At 50.6% G+C, this 12,525-nt stretch overlaps 1 protein-coding gene across 1 annotated transcript in view; it reads left to right on the plus strand.

Moving 5' to 3' along the window:
- Nucleotides 1–5,972: 5,972 nt before the first annotated feature.
- ERBIN (erbb2 interacting protein) overlaps nt 5,973–12,525 on the plus strand; it is a 349,377-nt gene continuing 342,824 nt past the window's right edge. The window contains exon 1 of the mRNA XM_089653472.1: nt 5,973–6,298. The gene's annotated coding sequence lies outside the window, so the exon portion shown is untranslated. The remainder of the gene's footprint in view (nt 6,299–12,525) is intronic.

Genomic DNA, 12,525 nt, shown 5'->3' on the forward strand with positions numbered 1-12,525 from the left:
TCCTCCTCTTCTAAGGTCCCCTGCCAGCGCATCTGGCCACTTCCTCCTGTTGGGTGCCCCCACAGCAAGCAGCTTGCTATGGGGGCACTCGCTGCTCTATTTGTCCATTCACACACATAGCCGCGGCTCGGCCTAACCCTGTTCTCATTGGCTCACTGGCTGTGATTGACAGCAGTGGGAGCCAATGGCTCCTGCTTCTGTCTCAGCCAATGAGGAGAGGGAGTCCTGGGATAGTTGAGACTCCAGTGCACATTGCTGGATCAAGAGGGGGCTTAGGTGAGTATTAGGGGGCTGCTGCACACAGAAGGATTTTTACCTTCATGCATAGAATACAAGAAGGTAAAATCCTTCAGCCTTTAGAACCACTTTAACCACCTCCCGCAAGCCATATAGTAATATGACAGACTCAAGGCGGTTCTCTCGTTCTGGGAGGATGTCACACGATGTCCTACCGTTCTAACCGCGCATGCGCGGCTCCCAGAGTGCGCAGCGCGGCGATTGGCGGTGCGCTGTATCCCTCGGACACAGCGGATCACCGATCCACGGAAAGAGCCGAAGATGTCGGCTCAGTCATGTGATCAGCTGCAGCTGTGTCCAATCACAGCTGATCACATGTAAACAGGGAAATGCCGGTTATCGGCATTTCTCTCCCCATGAGCTGTCACGCTGACAGCTCAAGAGGAGAGCTGGTAATCAGCATTCCTCAGAGGGGACATGAGCACTGATGATCATTGTGCCCTGATGATCTGTGTAGCCCCAGCAGCGCCACCTGTCAGTGCCAGCTCTCAGTGCTCATTAGTGCCACCTGCCAGTGCTCATCAGTGCCAAATCAATGCCACATATCCGTGCCCATCTGAGCTGCCTTTCAGTGTCACCCATCAGTGCCAGTCAGTGCCACCTATCAATGTCAGTCAGTTCCGCCTATCAGTGTGCATCAGTGCTCATCAGTGATGCCTGTCAATGCCCATCAGTGCCACCTACCAGTTCCTCCTCATCAGTGCAGCCTATCAGTGTCCATCAGTGCAGCCTATCAGTGCCCATCAGTGCAGCCTCATTAGCGCACATCAGTGAAGGAGAAAAATGACTTATTTACAAAATTTTATAACAAAAACTAGGAAAAAACATTTTTTTTTCACAATTTTCAGTTGTTTTTGGTTTAAGAAACAAAAAAATCCCAGAGTTGATTACCACCAAAATAAAGCTCTGTCACAAAAAAATTATAAAAATTTCATATGGGTACAGTCTTGCATGACCGCGCAATTGTCATTCAAAGTGCAACAGTGCTGGAAATTGGCCTGGGCAGGAAGGGGGTATAAGTGCCCTGTAGGCTAGAGATTAAGCATACACCCGTGCGAGGGGCTGTGTATGCCTGCAGGGGGATGCATAGGTGGTCTGTGCATCTCTGTAGGCAGTCCCATTCTCAATGGAGATGTGTTTCTCTATATGGAAAATTGAAGGTAAGACGGCACAAAACAATAGTTTACTACGTGTCATAGTCACACCCGAATGCTGTGCTTCTCTCCATTGCAGAGCTGTGCGATTTTCTGCAAATGTTTGCCGCACTGCAACGCACATAAATTATTATTATACAGGATTTATATAGCACCAACAGTTTGCGCAGTGTTATACAAAATGAAGGCAGACATTAGTTACAATACAATTTGGTACAAAAGGAAACAGAGCTTACAATCTAGGACAGCGATCACTAAATGGCGGACCACTGTCCGAGAACATCTGCAGCAGCACTCCCTTCTGGACCGCCATGACAGATCCGCCACTGAGCAGGGTGATTGTCACAGCGACATGACATTTTGTGTGCGCCCTGCCCCTTGCAGCTGTCTCACTGGCTCCCGCTCCCTGCCTGTACACAAGCGTCCAGCAAGGATCCCGGCACAGCTCCTGTCTGCCCTCAAGGTAGGGTGTAGTCTTACAGGGGCACTCTGATGGGCACATTGAATGTTAAGGGGCACTCTGGGCACAACATAACGTGTGCCCATCAGAGTGCCCCTTAACATAACGTGTGCCCATCAGAGTGCCCCTTAACATAACGTGTGCCCATCAGAGTGCCCCTTAACATAACGTGTGCCCATCAGAGTGCCCCTTAACATAACGTGTGCCCATCAGAGTGCCCCTTAACCCCTTGATACCGACGTCACACAAATATGTGGCCTCATGGAACTGGGCTTTTTTTCCGTGGGGCCGCATATTTGCGTACCTGTCTTTGTGCTGGGAGTGCGCGGCTCGGAGCACTCCCAGCACAAGGGCCACGGTGCCACTGAGAGCCCTGGGTCCCATTATAACGATCGGAACTCACGATTCCGGGTCACTTGATCTCTGTGATAACCTCTGATTGGCTATCACAGTGATCAGTCACTGTGCTGCCCGGCCCCCTTGCTTTTTTTTCTCTCTCTATGAATGGAGAAGAGAGATACATTGTATCTCTCTAACTCCTGGCATAGAGGGGAAAAAAAGATAAGTATTAAAAAATAAAAATAAATACCTAGATCAAGGTTTGATATAGTTCAGTGCCAGGGTTAGTGTTTGGGTCAAGGTCGGGGTTAAAGGTCAGGACTTTAAAAAAATTTGGTGTCAGTGTGTTTTTAGGTAAAAAAAAAGACAAAAAAAAAAAATGTGCACTATTGTTACTGGGCTGTACTACGGGTACAGACAACAAATAACATACATATATATGTATTGCTGCGATCGTCAAGAGCTGGAGAATTTATTTTGGGTTGTGCTATGGAGGTAGGTTATGGTCGTAACAAGAAACACACAGCTAAATAAAAAAATATGATTTTTTTTTTTTACTATTTTGGGACAGTTTTCCTTTGATAATAAAAATAAAAATCAGGCGATGTCTGTTACCATTTACTACCAAATGAAAGATCAATTTGTCCTGAAAAAATCAAGGTATAATTCACCCGGATGTACAAAGTAGTTGGGATGATATGTACGGTTTTACTAACACGTCAAAGTTGCAGAATTGTGCTTAGGCATTTAGATTTGTTGTACCCTTAGGCGTGAAGGGGTTAATGTGCCCATCAGAATGCCCCTTATTTTATGTTAAGGGACACATTCTATGTTAAGGGGCACTTTGATGGGCACAAGTTATGTTAAGGGGGCACTCTGGTGGGCACATACTGTGGAAAGGGGCACTCTGATGGGTACATGTGATGGAAAGGGGTGCTCTGATGGGGAATATGATGAAAAGGGGCACTCTGATTGGCGCGTGATGGAAAAGGGCACTCTGGCACGTGATGGAAAGGGGCACTCTGATTGGCTAGTGATGGAAAGGGGCACTCTGATTGGCTAGTGATGGAAAGGGGCACTCTGATTGGCTAGTGATGGAAAGGGGCACTCTGATTGGCTAGTGATGGAAAGGGGCACTCTGATTGGCTAGTGATGGAAAGGGGCACTCTGATTGGCACGTGATGGAAAGGGGCACTCTGATTGGCACGTGATGGAAAGGGGCACTCTGATTGGCACGTGATGGAAAGGGGCACTCTGATTGGCACGTGATGGAAAGGGGCACTCTGATTGGCTAGTGATGGAAAGGGGCACTCTGATTGGCTAGTGATGGAAAGGGGCACTCTGGCACATGTGATGGAAAGGGTCACTTTGATGGGGAATATGATGGAAAGGGGTACTTTGAGTGTACGAGGCACTTTGACGGGAATACCTGATGTAAAGGAGCACTGTGATGGGGAATGTGATGTAAAGGGGCACTCTGATGGGCACACCTGATGTGATGGGAATACATGATGTAAAGTTGAACTCTGATGGCCACACCTAATATAAGAGGGCACACTGATGGGCACACCCTATTCAGACCTCGGCCAGAAGAAAATTTTGTGATCTTTGAATTTTAATTCAATACCCCTGATATAGGAGGAAAGGTGAGTGATACAAAAGCTAATAGCTGTGGGGGGGATGAGCTGATGGAGGAAATAAATGGCGGGTTTCTAGGTAGAAGCAGGATAGGCTTCTTTAAAGAGAGGTTTTCAGGGATCATCTAAAAGGTGGATAAATTAGGAGATAGCCGGGAAGATTGGGGTAGGGAATTCCATAGGATGAGAAAAGCTCAGGAGAAGTCCTGGAGGTGATATGGGAACTAGAGAGCAGAAGGTCTCGGAGGATTGAAGAGAGCGGTTTGGTTGATATTTTGAGACCAATGTGTGTAAACGCACAACTGCATGGCAGCGCATATCTCACAATTAGCTCAGAGGAAACATGTCTTTAAAAAAAAAAAGAAACCTGCAGAAAAATGTAATAATTCATGGCCACTTGACTGCAGGCACATTTTTACCTACATTGTAGCTAACCACTTGCCCTCCGGGAGATTTTACCGCCCACCTTCATGCCAAGGCCATTTTTGGCAATTATGGGAACAAGCCATGAAATAACTGACAGAAGAATGGTGTAAATCCGCCGTACGTCGCGCAACTTCCTATCCTGGGATATGTAGCGTCAGGGCGTACGTCGCGCAACCTCCCGTCCTGGGATATGTAGCGTCAGGGCGTACGTCGCGCAACTTCCTATCCTGGGATATGTAGCGTCAGGGCGTACGTCGCGCAACCTCCCGTCCTGGGATATGTAGCGTCAGGGCGTACGTCGCGCAACCTCCCGTCCTGGGATATGTAGCGTCAGGGCGTACGTCGCGCAACCTCCCGTCCTGGGATATGTAGCGTCAGGGCGTACGTCGCGCAACCTCCCGTCCTGGGATATGTAGCGTCAGGGCGTACGTCGCGCAACCTCCCGTCCTGGGATATGTAGCGTCAGGGCGTACGTCGCGCAACCTCCCGTCCTGGGATATGTAGCGCCAGGGCGTACGTCGCGCAACCTCCCGTCCTGGGATATGTAGCGTCAGGGCGTACGTCGCGCAACCTCCCGTCCTGGGATATGTAGCGTCAGGGCGTACGTCGCGCAACCTCCCGTCCTGGGATATGTAGCGCCAGGCCGTACGTCGCGCAACCTCCCGTCCTGGGATATGTAGCGGCAGGGCGTACGTCGCGCAACCTCCCGTCCTGGGATATGTAGCGTCAGGGCGTACGTCGCGCAACCTCCCGTCCTGGGATATGTAGCGTCAGGGCGTACGTCGCGCAACCTCCCGTCCTGGGATATGTAGCGTCAGGGCGTACGTCGCGCAACCTCCCGTCCTGGGATATGTAGCGTCAGGGCGTACGTCGCGCAACCTCCCGTCCTGGGATATGTAGCGTCAGGGCGTACGTCGCGCAACCTCCCGTCCTGGGATATGTAGCGCCAGGCCGTACGTCGCGCAACCTCCCGTCCTGGGATATGTAGCGGCAGGGCGTACGTCGCGCAACCTCCCGTCCTGGGATATGTAGCGTCAGGGCGTACGTCGCGCAACCTCCCGTCCTGGGATATGTAGCGTCAGGGCGTACGTCGCGCAACCTCCCGTCCTGGGATATGTAGCGACAGGGCGTACGTCGCGCAACCTCCCGTCCTGGGATATGTAGCGACAGGGCGTACGTCGCGCAACCTCCCGTCCTGGGATATGTAGCGTCAGGCCGTACGTCGCGCAACCTCCCGTCCCGGGATATGTAGTGACAGGGCCTGCCTGGTTGGAGCTCATATTATCTGCTTTCGGTAAATCTGAAAGAAAATTGTATAATGTATGGCCGGCCTAAGTTCGGAGGATGAGGGGCCGGGGTCTAGAAGCCTGAGGTGACTGGACCGGTCCCTTCTGGGGGGGGGGTGGGGTCACTACCGGCTGGGTGACCTCTCCTCCTCTGAGACCTGTGGAGGTCTGTGCAGAGAGGAGAGGACAGTCGTGCCCACACAGCACGGGAACCGGGGAGAGGAAGGGGAAGAGAGAGAGAGCGGCCAGCCGCCTCAGGAAGTGAGAGGAGACACAGACAGGCCTCCTGAGGGGAGGAGGAGGGGCGGGAGAGGGGGAGGGGACAGTGTGCCGGGAGGGGGAGGAGAGTCGTATGTGTGTGCAGGGTGCGGCTCCACTGTGCGACAATACACCCCAAATATCACCTCACTGACACCCCGGGACACCTCCACACCCGCCGGGACACCCTCCCCCAGGACCTCTCCTGTACTCCATACTCCCCCCAGGACCCCCCCCCTCCTATAACCTTTTTATTGTCATCGCCCCGCCCCCGGAGGAGAAGGGGGAGGAGGAGAAGTTGGTGTGGAAGTTGTCCGCTCTTTGTGTGCTGCGGGCCGGGATCCGGGATCTGTTCCGGGGATCTACTAGGAGGAGGAGGAGGGGAGCGCTGGCCTGCAGTGGGATCTGCTGAGGAGAGGAGATCTCCGCACACAGGAGGAGGTAAGAGCGGCCCAAGTACCCCCCCCTCCACCACTCCGCACTGCGCCCTGATTGGATGGAGCCCGCGCATCGTATCGCCTCTGTCCTCCCAATACAGGCGACATCGGATCGTCTATAGAACATCGAGCCCTACAAGTCCCATACACACAGCAATCGGATTGTACACACTGATCTGTCCACAGTCTGGGCTGTGCTCCCATACATTTATATAGACAGGTCCTTGTGGATCGCCTGTTGTCATCAGTGTATTCATTCAGCTGGCCACACACCTTACAACCTGATTGTACAGTGTGATCTGTAAAGGGGTTGGTCTTCTAGTGCCAGAGATTTGATAGAGACAGGTGCCTGTGGATATCTTGTCATCAGCTGCCCACACACTATACAATCTGATTGTATGCAGTTATCATTTGAGAGGTTGGTCTTTTAGTCCCGTACGGTTTGTGTAGACAGGTCCCTGTGGATCGCCTGTTGTCATTTGTGTTTTCATTAAGTTGGCCACACATCATACAATCTGATTGTACATAGGAATTTTTACTCCCATAGGCAGGTTGATCTCTTGCCATCAATGATTTATTAAGGCCGGCCACACATCATACAATCTGATTGTACACCGTAATCTGTAGAAAGGTTGGTCTTGCAATCTGATTGTATGCATTGATTTGTAGAGAAATTGTCCCATATGTTTTATTCAAAACGGTTCACGTGGATCTCTTGTCATCAGTGGCTTAATTGAGCTGGCCACACTCCATACAATCTGATTGTACACCGTGATCTGTAAAGGGGTTGGTTTTTAGTTCTGCAGATTTCCTGTAGACAGGTGTCTGTGGATCTATTGTCATCAGCTGGCCACACACTATACAATCTGATTGTACAGAGTGATCTGTAGAGAAGTTGGTCTTTTACTCCCATTATATAAAACGGTTTGCACGGATCTCTTGTCATCAGTGGCTTAATTGAGCTGGCCACACTCCATACAATCTGATTGTACACCGTGATCTGTAAAGGGGTTGGTCTTTTAGTCCCATAGATATCATATAGACAGATCCCTGTGCATCTCTTGTCATAAGCTGGCCACACACCATACAATCTGTACGACGTGATCTGTAGAGAGTTAGGTCTTTAATCCCATAGATATCATATAGACAGATCCCTGTGGATCAGCCATGTGTGTTTTAAACTGGCCACTTACTATACAATCAGATTGTACAATCACTTTAGTAATGTAGGACAAACCTCCCCCGGGGATGGGCAGTGTCAGACCAGGCACACCTTGTACTGTGCAGCTGATGGGAGATCTAAAGGAACATTATTATTTATTCGGGGGGTTTATGAAGTGCTGACAGTTCACACATCTGTCCAATCACGTCGGTCCTTGCCCCCAGAGCTTACAATCTAGGGTCCCTATGCCCCCCCAGCAGTGTGAGGACAGACCCCTTCATCTGTAAGATGCCCCATAGCTGATTGGAGATCTGTAGGAGTTCTGGGGACAGATCATGAACATTGGATTGGTATCAGATCTGACAGGTTCTCCTACATAGTTGATGGAGGATCTAAAGATTGTACAATCAGATTGTACAGTGTATGCTGAGTTTTGGATTGTTGGCTCTCACTAGACCCTCTTGTGTTGGATGTGTCCTGTCTTCTCCCTGTCTCTGTATAACCGTCATTGTGGACTTTGTTGCAGATGCCGGTGAAGTGGACCCGTATCTGGGTGCAGCGCTCTCTCTGCTGCGTCTGGGGTTCATGATTTCACCGAATACTGGTGGTAAAAACGTTTCTCCTGGATGTGCATTGTACACCGATGTCCTTCCCTAACCTCTCCCTACACCTTCCCTGCTCTGCCTCCTTGGAGTTGAAGGCACAGGATTGTCCAGTCGGGTTTCTGGCAGAAGCATGCGCCCCCCCCCCCCCCTCCCTTGTTGCGGATCTGGTGACCCCGGTTTGCCATGACACGCCGTGGTGCTGCAGGTCGTTGTCTGGCCCGGCCTTGTCTGCTCCATAGGCTGGCATCAGTCCACTGAGGTTCCATTGGTGTTGCTTAGCAGTTTGGTAACGCAACAACGAGCTGGGATGGAATCAGGTTTCCAGTGAAAGCGGCGGCTGCGTGCTGCACTTTGTACGGAGCTGCTTTCTTCTTTTTTTTTCTCTGTGCTGCTGTTAATTTGATGTAGTTGGGCAAAACGTGATTGGTTATTGAGCGTCTCTGCGTGTCGCTAAGCAAAATGTGTGGATGCAGACTGTTGTGCTACCCTGTGCCTGCACCGCCGGCTTTACATCTCTGCAATGCCTGGCAGAAGTTCATTCTGAACCAGGAAACAGAAAGCCGTGTACCGTGTTCCGTGACGGCACTGCCAGAGCCGTGAGATCACACTGAACATGTATTCATGCAGAGAGGTGATCTGATGTCAGACTGATCTCTGCAGGATTGATCACATTATTATACAGGATTTATAAAGTGCCGACAGTTCGCTCAGCTCTGTACATTACAATGGGGACAGAACATGAGACAGAACTATTATTTGTTATTTCTTGTGGAATGTAGCGTTTGGCTCCCCTCTCCTGATTTTCACCCGTTTGTGCTCTGTCCTTCCAGTGGATGTGCGGTGTCGGGGTCCCCGGTGTCAGCAGGGGGTCCCCTGGACATAGTCCTCCTGGCCTGTCTGTACACACAGTAGAGCTCTTTGTTCATTCCTAGGCACGCACATTGTGGCTGCTCCTCGGCAGGCTGAGCTCTGGACTGACCGGCCCCTCAATGCCAAGTTCTCATTTCACATCCAGCCAGCAATCTGCTGAGCCAAGCGTTTACGCCGCCTCTCCCCATTGGTTACTTGTCTTTTCTTTTTACGTTGGCAGTGCGTGTGTTTTGCCGTCATTGGCCTTCAAACCAAAATGAATGATTACTGGAGAAGGGTGTTCTGACTGATGGCCCATCTAGGGGGTGTCGTGTGTAGAGGGGCAGTATATGTAGTGTTAGGCGGGGGGATGTCATGTGTGTCGAGGTGCAGTGTATGTAGTGTTAGGCGGGGGGATGTCGTGTGTAGAGGTGCAGTGTATGTAGTGTTAGGCGGGGGGATGTCATGTCTGTCGAATTGCAGTGCATGTAGTGTTAGGCGGGGGGGATGTCATGTCTGTCGAGGTGCAGTGTATGTAGTGTTAGGGGGGGGGGGGATGTCATGTCTGTCGAATTGCAGTGCATGTAGTGTTAGGCGGGGGGATGTCGTGTGTAGAGGTGCAGTGTATGTAGTGTTAGGCGGGGGGATGTCATGTCTGTCGAGGTGCAGTGTATGTAGTGTTAGGCGGGGGGATGTCATGTATGTAGAGGTGCATTGTATGTAGTGTTAGGCGGGGGGATGTCGTGTGTAGAGGTGCAGTGTATGTAGTGTTAGGCGGGGGGATGTCATGTCTGTCGAATTGCAGTGCATGTAGTGTTAGGCGGGGGGGATGTCATGTCTGTCGAGGTGCAGTGTATGTAGTGTTAGGCAGTGGGGATGTCGTGTGTAGAGGTGCAGTGTATGTAGTGTTAGGCGGGGGGGATGTCGTGTGTAGAGGTGCAGTGTATGTAGTGTTAGGCAGGGGGGGTGTCATGTGTGTAGAGGGGCAGTATATGTAGTGTTAGGCAGGGGGGGTGTCATGTCTGTCGAGGTGCAGTGTATGTAGTGTTAGGCGGGGGGGATGTCATGTGTGTAGAGGTGCAGTATATGTAGTGTTAGGCGGGGGGGATGTCCTGTGTAGAGGTGCAGTGTATGTAGTGTTAGGCGGGGGGGGGATGTCATGTGTGTAGAGGTGCAGTGTATGTAGTGTTAGGCGGGGGGGATGTCATGTCTGTCGAGGTGCAGTGTATGTAGTGTTAGGCGGGGGGGGATGTCATGTCTGTCGAGGTGCAGTGTATGTAGTGTTAGGCAGGGGGGATGTCATGTGTGTAGAGATGCAGTGTATGTAGTGTTAGGCGGGGGGGATGTCATGTGTGTAGAGGTGCAGTGTATGTAGTGTTAGGCGGGGGGGATGTCATGTCTGTCGAGGTGCAGTGTATGTAGTGTTAGGCGGGGGGGATGTCATGTGTGTAGAGGTGCAGTGTATGTAGTGTTAGGCGGGGGGGATGTCATGTGTGTAGAGGTGCAGTGTATGTAGTGTTAGGCGGGGGGGATGTCATGTGTGTAGAGGTGCAGTGTATGTAGTGTTAGGCGGGGGGGGGGGGATGTCATGTGTGTAGAGGTGCAGTGTATGTAGTGTTAGGCGGGGGGGATGTCATGTGTGTAGAGGTGCAGTGTATGTAGTGTTAGGCGGGGGGGGGTGTCATGTGTGTAGAGGTGCAGTGTATGTAGCGTTAGGCGGGGGGGGATGTCATGTCTGTCGAGGTGCAGTGTATGTAGTGTTAGGCGGGGGGGATGTCATGTGTCAGAGCTGAATACTAACATTTAGGGCTCGTTCACACTAGGCTGTTTTGCCAACGCTTGCCAAACGCCCCTATAGCGTTTGGCAAGCATTGGTCCGGCGTTTGCGGAGCGTTATTAACGCTCGGCAAACGCTCCGCAAACGCCGCATGCGCGGTTTAGCGGCCGTTGCTAGGCGTTTGCCGAGCGTTAATAACGCCCCACAAACGCCTATAATGCAGTTTGAGTGGTGTTACTGCTCCGCAACCGCGTCGCAACCGCACCGCAAACGCCGGCCGGGCGTTTGCAGAGAGGCACCATAGACGAGAATAGGAGGCTTCAAAGCCTCCTGACTCGTCCAGAGGCATCTGTTTTGCTGCGACGCAAACGCTCCCGTTAGAACAGCACCATGTGCTGTAATGTGCAGAATTGGCAGAGGCGTTTGGGTAAAAACGCTTCCCAAACGCCTCTCTGCCGCCTGCACACAAGGCTAGTGTGAACGTAGCCTTATAGGGAAGGTTGATCCAGGGAATATCCGATTGCCTCTCGGGGGATCAGAAAGGAATTGTTTTCCCTGCAGGAGCAAATTGGATCATGCTTTGCTGGGGTTTTATGCCTTCCTCTGGATCAACTGTGGGTGTAGGATTATAACTTATTTTTTTCTTTTTTTTTTTAATGGTTGAACTGGATGGACTTTTTTTGTCCTTTTTTTTTTTTTTTTTTTTTTAAGTCAGACTAACTATGTTACTAAACCCAGGTCCCTGCATTCACTATATCTGGTCTCCCACAGTACACAGAACATGGAAATGCAGTTATTTTAGTAAATGTAAACTGCTAAATACCTTTTCTCATCAGCAGTTAGAGCAGTCTTATGTCTTCTATCAGTGTTTGGCCAAGCACTGGTTAAAGTTTGTAGGAGGAGTTTTCATTCTCCTCTGGCTGTCCCATGAGGCTGCATGATCCCTGACCCTCTGTCTGGACAGCGCTGATTGGTCCTGTGCTGATCACATGTACCCTCTCTAGCAATATACACCAAACGGAGCATGTACAGACTTGCCACTGCTGCTCTAACTATGGCAGATGGATTGGAGACAGTAGAAGAAGAGGAGGATCAGAGAAGTCAGGATCAAACAGCCTTTTTTACACAATGCAGAGGATGGAACTGCGCTTTAAGTGGGCATTTTTAACGCTCAGATTGCAACATATGTATATGTATGTGTCCAACGTCTCCATTATAAAAATCACTATTACATCTCTGTGCTGCAGTGCAGTTTGTTTTGAGAAGTATGACATGCTCCTTTTTTTCCCCCCTGTGTTTTAATGTGGTTGTAGGCCCATAGAAGTCAATGGCACGGTACCAAAATGCAGGTGAGGCCTCATTTACACGAGGAGTATGAATCCGTAACCTGCGTGATGGTCGTGTTTACCCGCACAGGTGTTGTGTGCGTCCCCACGCAGGATGTCCCATTGCTGTCAATTGGGATGCAGCAGCTGAAAGGACACCGTTGCTGCTCCCAGTGTGACAGCAGTGTGGACGCATGGCCCCAAACATATTCAGGGTGTACTCTGTAGTTCTTGCATCTGAAAATCATACTATCTTCACCAGCAGACTAGCTCTTCTATCAAGTGTGAGCTAGACAGATCCTCTTCAGGAAATGCCGCGTGTCCGATTTGTTCCATTGCTCGCCTTTATACTTTTTCTGATGAGAGAGATTCACCTTATAGCTGATCTAAACTCCAGAGCCATCCGGGAGGCAAGGTGGTGATCCCTCTGTGTAATGTCTTGTGACACACTTAGAAACAATGGTTCTGTAGTGATGTTCTTCCAGGTCCATGACCAATTGGAGTTTGATTCAC

This window comes from Staurois parvus, unplaced genomic scaffold (assembly GCF_062004578.1).
Source record: "Staurois parvus isolate SC_StPar_1 unplaced genomic scaffold, SC_StPar_1.0 ptg000714l, whole genome shotgun sequence".
Taxonomy (NCBI): domain Eukaryota; kingdom Metazoa; phylum Chordata; class Amphibia; order Anura; family Ranidae; genus Staurois; species Staurois parvus.